Here is a 6,898-nt window from a genome sequence, read left to right as displayed (position 1 = left end):
AGACAAAAACAAAATGCGCACTGTTGTTTCTGGACTGTACTACGGGTACAAACAACAAATAACATACACATATATGGTATCGCTGCGATCGTCAAGAACTGGAGAATGTATTTTGGGTTGTTCTTTGGTGGTAGGTTATGGTCGTAACAAGAAACACACAGTTAAATTTAAAAAAATGATTTTTTTTTTTACTATTTTGGCCCAGTTTTCCTTTATTAATAAAAAAAATTAGGAGCTATCCATTACCATTTACCACCAAATGAAAGCCCAATTTGTCCTGAAAAAAACAAGGTATAATCCACCTGGATGTACAAAGTAGTTGTGACGATATGTACGGTTTTACTAACACGTCAACGTTGCAGAATTGTGCTTAGGCATTTAGATTTGTTTTACCCTTAGGCGTGAAGGGGTTAATCTGAACTGCTGTTGAGCTGCACTGCCTTGTTTAATCTGAACTGCCGTTGAGCTGCACTGCCTTGTTTAATCTGAACTGCCGTTGAGCTGAACTGCTTTGTTTCATCTGAATTACCGTTGAGCTGAACTGCCTTGTTTAATCTGAACTGCCGTTGAGCTGAACTGCCACTCAGATGACCTGCCGTTAATCTGCCTTCAAGCAGACCATCCTTTTTAAGCAGGCCATCAATCAGACCAGCCAGCAGATCAGACTTTAACCAGGCCATCAATCAGGCCAGCCATCAGACCAACATGTAATAGGCTCAGCCAGCAGAAAGGCCTACAGGCAGCCAAGACCGGCCTTGACAGTGCAACTAGCATGATCACGTCATGGAGGATCTTCCTCAGCCTAAGTCATCTGTGGCAGCCCAGACGTAATACAAAAAAGTGGTCCTAATTTCCAGTATTCAACCCATATTAAGGAAATTAATATTTCCTTTTTTTTTTTTTGGTCTCCTTGTTTACACTGCAACATGAAACAGAGCAAATTAGGATTTTTTTTACAGAAAAAGATGATCCTACTATTGTGGAGTCCCAGTCAAACCCTATAGAAAAAGAGAATGAATCAATAGCTAATTCAGTTGCTAGTTGTAGTTTGCCACAAACTTCCACTGCCGTAATAACCAAAAAGACAAATGATGATGCTGGAAAGACCGTGAAAAACCGCTGTTTTAGTACACATTGGCTGGATCAGTTTTCATGGCTTGCTTACTCCAAGGAAAATGATACAGTTATATGTAAAGTTTGCAGTTGGTTCCCCCAAATTTCAGATGAAAAATGGGCAAAAGCTCCATTTAAAAGGGAAACTTTGGTATGGCATGACAAATGTTATAAACACAAAGAGAATAAGGCAAAGGCTAGAGACAACCCTGAAGAAAGACCTTTAGCTATGCATTGAGTGCGAAACTAGATGTGCCAGTTCTGCAGAAATATGGAAGTAATGTTCAATGCAAACAATTCATTCATTTCATTGCAAGAATAATCAGAGAAAGTCTTGTGGCAAACATTAAAAAGTCACCTTTTGTTGGCATCATGATTGACGGATCTACAGATGGAACCTACACTGAACATGCAAACATTTATGTCCGTTATGTTTTAGAAGGAGACATCAAAGAAGATTTTTTTTTGGGTGCATTTGCGCTAGAAAATGCTTCTGCTGAAGGTTATTTCAAAGGATTGACTGCCTTTATGGATAATTTGCATCTTAATTAAAGAGGCTCTTCATGGGTTGCAGGCTTGGGAACGGATGGAGCTGCAAGCATGCTTGGCCACAAGTCAGGTTTAGCAGTCCAGATGAAAGAAGTCTGCCCACAGATGATCAGCATACATTGTGTGGCTCATCGCTTGCAGCTTGCGATCTTGGATGTTTGCAAGGAAATGCCATACCTACAAACATTCGATGAGGTGGTGCGGCGTGTTTTCAAATATCATTGCTCAGCAAAACGCCTTATGCAACTTAAAGATCTCGCAAACACTTTTAAGTGAGGAAATCTTGAAAATGAAAGATGTACACACAGTGCGCTGGTTATGCAGCAAAGTTGAGGCCTTGCGTGCTTTTCTGCAAAACTGGAAGACAGTAGTGAGCCATTTTGAACAGATATCAACTGAGGGATCATCTGAATCTGCTAAAGTTAAAGGCATCCTGAAAGACCTGAAACAGCTGAAGTTTGTGAAACTTTTGCATTTCCTATTCGATTTTTCTAGCAAGCTGAAACCTTTGTCAAAGGGTCTTCAGAACAAGGAACTTATGATCTGTCAGGTAAAAAACAAACTAGAACATGCAGTTAAAACTCTTCAGGATCTTTCTGATGGGAAAGAAAAAACGAACTTGAATTTCTTAGTAAGTTTACAGAAGATGGAAAACTACATGGGCTGCAGCTGACCAACCTTCAAGTTGGTGACAGAGAATTTCAGTCTGTACGCCAATCTGTATTGGCCAAAGCAGAAAGATATTTAATTTTGAGGCTTTCCTCATTCTCCTCAGATATTGTACAATCTTTGAATATATTTAACAGTGTGTCTTGGCCAGACAAAGCACACATCCTCAACTTTGGATTGACTGAGTTGCACAGAATCGCAAAACATGTTTTTGATAATCAGTTTGAAGGCAAAATTGACCTGTTACAAGCAGAGTGGGCTGACCTAAAACTCTCCATTCAAAATGGACTCTCTTTTAATGAGACTCTAAAAAGATTGAATCGACATAAAAGATTCAGCAACATACTCCCTCTGGTCAATTTCTGTGCCGTACTTCCACCAACGACCGCCTCCTGAACTTTAGCTACCAAAACAGAATAAAGATGGTCTATTATTCATCACTGACACTGGAGACTTTGGATGATCTTTTGATGATTGCCATTAATGGACCACCATTAAAAGATTACAATCCAAACACAGCCATTGATAAGTGGTATTTTTCATCAGAAAGGGGACAATACACAAGGATTGGTCCTGCTGTACAATGAAAACCATTGCAAATCTTGATGTGAAACTGGCTTCCTACTGCTTTTTGGCATCCAAAAAATCCTTTTTTGGTGTGTTTTTTCTTCATGGAATAGATTGCAATCCACATACAGCCATTGAAGTGGTATTTTGCATCAGAAAAAGGGTATTACACAAGTCTTGGTCCTGCTGTACAACACAAACCATGGCTGCTCTATTAGCACATCTTTGGTAAAATGTTTACTATTGTTATGCCATGTATTTTGGAATCTAAATAAGCACTTTTTTTTTCTTAATGCACTACATTTCTAAGCTCTCTTTTCATAAGATGCTGGAGATAAAAAATGCAAAATGTTTACTATTGTTATTTATTTTATGCAATGTTTTTTGGCCATCAAAAGAGGCACTTTTTCTTTTGTCTTAATGCCACACGTCTCTAAGGTCTCTGCTGAAGATAAAACATACAACATATTTACAGTAACTATTATTCCATGTTTTTTGGCATCAAAATAAGCACTTTTTCTTATGCTATACTTCTGTAAACTAAACTTACATCTTTTAAAAGAGACTTTAGTTACTAAAGTCTCTTTTTAAAGATGCAGGAGATAAACCAAAAAAATACAAAATGTTCACTACAGGTTTAAATCTGTAAAACTTGATATTTTGATTGTACCCTATTGCTATTAAGCTATTGCTGTTATGTTTAAATTGATATAATAAAGCTATGTTATAATTGCAGTTTCTTATATTGTGGACTCCTTATTCTAAAGAAAAATGTAATTTCATAAGCTTTATGGGGGCGTGGGTGGAGTTGGGGGTGGGCAGGGGGTGGGTTTGGAGGCGGACCCGGGCAAAGTTGGGTGGGGCAACTGGTGGAGAGTAAGGTTTGTGCCTGGCTAGTATGTCTGGACTCAAAATTTTAACCCCTGGATTAAACCAACTGCTGAAAGTGCTTAAACTTTGAGGTTTTATTTTCACTTTAGGGTACCTGTTCAATAATTTCTTCTTATTGGGTGACATTGTTTTGTCCCTGTCTCTGTCATGTTTCTGCATTGTCACCCTCTCTCTGAATAGTGCCTAAAAGTGGCTATGTTGACACACGTTGCACAAGCATGGTCCAACATTGTCACTATCAGGAAGCCAGCTCAGAGCAATGATATGCAGCCGATATTGGAGCCAGTGCATGCAGACAGGATGTGGCTGAACAATGCTGTTGGAGATCAAAAGTGCTGAGATGCAAATAAGGTTGAATAATGTATGTGAAAATATTTTTTTACATGTACTTTAAATCTGTAAATGTAAGTGCCTACTTCTCTTTGCTAGTGTCACAGCCTCTTTCTAAGAGGGAAGAGCATAGTGCTCTGTGCAGTTGCTTTTTGTTTTGTTTTTTTATCTGTTGATGCTCCAGTTTTTGCCATGCAATGCAGCTTTTTTATATTTTTTACATCTTGTAGGGATATGTAAGGGCCCATCCTCACTGCTGTGTTTCAGTAATGCACGTGTTAACACAATGCACATTGAAACGTGCAAATAATGCACTACAGTGTCATTAATTTTTAATGGCACCTCGAAGAACTATAGTATTTTGTTCCATCTTCCTAGGTGCCCTAAAATACTAGCTGCAAAATTGGACTGGGCATCCACTGTTGGCACCTGGCTGCTCAACACTGCACCTAGCAAGGAGATGGCTGCATTAATAGCAAGTGCCTGTCTCTGGCTCCCAGCATTTGCAGGCACCAACAGAAGGAATGCAGCGGGAGGTGGTGTGTCATTGCTGACGTGTTTTTTTACATGTGCAAGGATCAAGGCTTCAATAATTAATCTGGACCAGACAATCAGCTGTGTGGAGTTTTTTGGGGCTAAACGCTTTTATTTCCATAGAAATAGAGCGAGCATAGTAGGGGCTTTATGCTCCTCTGGTAGTACAATCTGTGTACAGTCAACTTTGGATTTACTGAATCTATGTAGTAAGAGGTCCAACCTAATTATCCAATCAGTCTGTATACAATTAGGCAGACCCTTGTACTACATTTTTATACAGTGTGTGCACACTAAACTGCAGTTGTGTGGTGCAGCAGGAGGCAGTATGATGCACCTTTTTTTTTTTTTTTTTATTTTAGTACCTTTGTAAGTGCACAAAGTGACAAAAGTGTGGGGGACATGCAGGGCCATATAGAGAAGTGCAATGTTCTGTTAACATGTTGAATAATATCTCACCGCTCTGAAACGCAGTAAAACACTGTGTTCTGGTGTGAACATGACACACAGAAAAACACAGATAATTGCACATAAGTTTAAACGGGCCCTAATTAGTCCTATATCACTGGGTTATACTGCAGCCTGCAAAAAAATTAGACACTAGCAAGCTAAGCTGGAAGGACAGCCCAGTATAAGAACAAAAAAACACCACATAGGATAGAGCACATCTTATGGCTACCAAAAGAGTTTATTTATAAATATTGGACATATGAAATGCAATGTTGCAATGCATGCTGACAAACTCCCCACTGTGAAGTACCCCTACTCCCTCCCCACAGTACCCACTACACCCCTCCCAAAGAACACCCATTCCACCGCTTTCTAACAGCCCTCCCACTCCCAGTACGGCTTTAGTTTTGTAGCAAGGGCTATTTCACACTGATGTTGAATTTGAATGCTGCCTTTAAGGGGTTGCAGATCAACTGCAGGGTTTTACTGCCCCTCAAGCGCTAGTGTGAACGAGCTCTAAAAGTACTCCGCTTCAAGCTACTGTGCCCCAGCACCACTCAAAGAGGCTAACGCTTTAACTGGAAGTGAAAGAAAAGGCTGATACACACTGGATAGATTATCCGCTTCCGCACCTCCCTATAACAAAAATACAGCTACACAACGGCACGGGTGCGCAAAATCACGTGTATATTCATGATTTTGCAGTTCCAGGTAGGGGGTGCGTGCTTCCAAACAGCACCATCATTCGCGGTCTCGGCTGTCAATCACTAGGTTTCTGCCAGTGATTCCCCACCAGCACCCAGCGATCTGCAAATATTACCGACGGGGGACAGACCTGTATGTAAACAATGCAGATCTCTCCCCTGTCACCGCCTGCACGCAGAGCCATACAAAGCAGTGTTCTTACAGCGAAGCACACATAGTAAAACAGTATACAGCATACAGTTAACTCTTTGATCGCCCCACGTTATCCCCTTCCTGCCCAGTGCCATTAGTACAGTGTCAGTGCTTTTTATTAGCACTGATCACTGTATTGGTGTCACTGGGGATGTCAGTGACACAAAGTTCCCCCCAGTGTCAGAATGTCCGCCGCAGTCCCACTATAAGTTGCTAATCACCGCCATTACTAGTAAAAAAAAAAAAAAATCCAATATATATACCGCCGTTTGTAAACACTATAACTTTCACGTAAACCAATTAATTTATATTTCAGTAATGTTTATTGGAAATTTTTACATACAAATACAAGATATACCCGTATGCAGTAGATAAACATTCTACAGTAATTGATAAAATTAGAGAAAAAAAAAAACCAGGTGAACAGAGAGCAAAAAAAAATCATAAAAAGACCAGTGACACAATAACGTTTACATTTAATATGTCAAAGCTTAGAGAGATCAGCTAAAGAACATTCTACCAAAGTGAGCTGTTCACACAGGTGGGTTTGTTTGGTACCATCTGAGCCAAGGTTGCCATAGGGCAAGTACTTTTCTATATTTACTTTTGCTAGAGGCCATCACAAATTCATAAGAACAGTGCCTGTGAACTAATGCGATGGCATCAAACGCAGTGGGCGGATGAGAGGTTTTCCAAGATCTAGTGATACTCAATCTAGCTGCCAAAAGAATGTGGGTCACAGAGTTTTTAGCATGGGGGTTAATACTGTCAATATTTAAATTCAGAAACGCTAAACCAGGATTTAGGGGAACAGAGGACTGTGAAATAGATAAAATTTGAAAAATTATAGACCAGAAGTTGTTTAGGAGCGGACAACGCCAAAAGATGTGAATAAAGC

This window comes from Staurois parvus, unplaced genomic scaffold (genome assembly GCF_062004578.1).
Source record: "Staurois parvus isolate SC_StPar_1 unplaced genomic scaffold, SC_StPar_1.0 ptg000022l, whole genome shotgun sequence".
NCBI classification, from domain to species: Eukaryota; Metazoa; Chordata; class Amphibia; order Anura; family Ranidae; genus Staurois; species Staurois parvus.
This window is presented reverse-complemented; position numbering follows the sequence as displayed.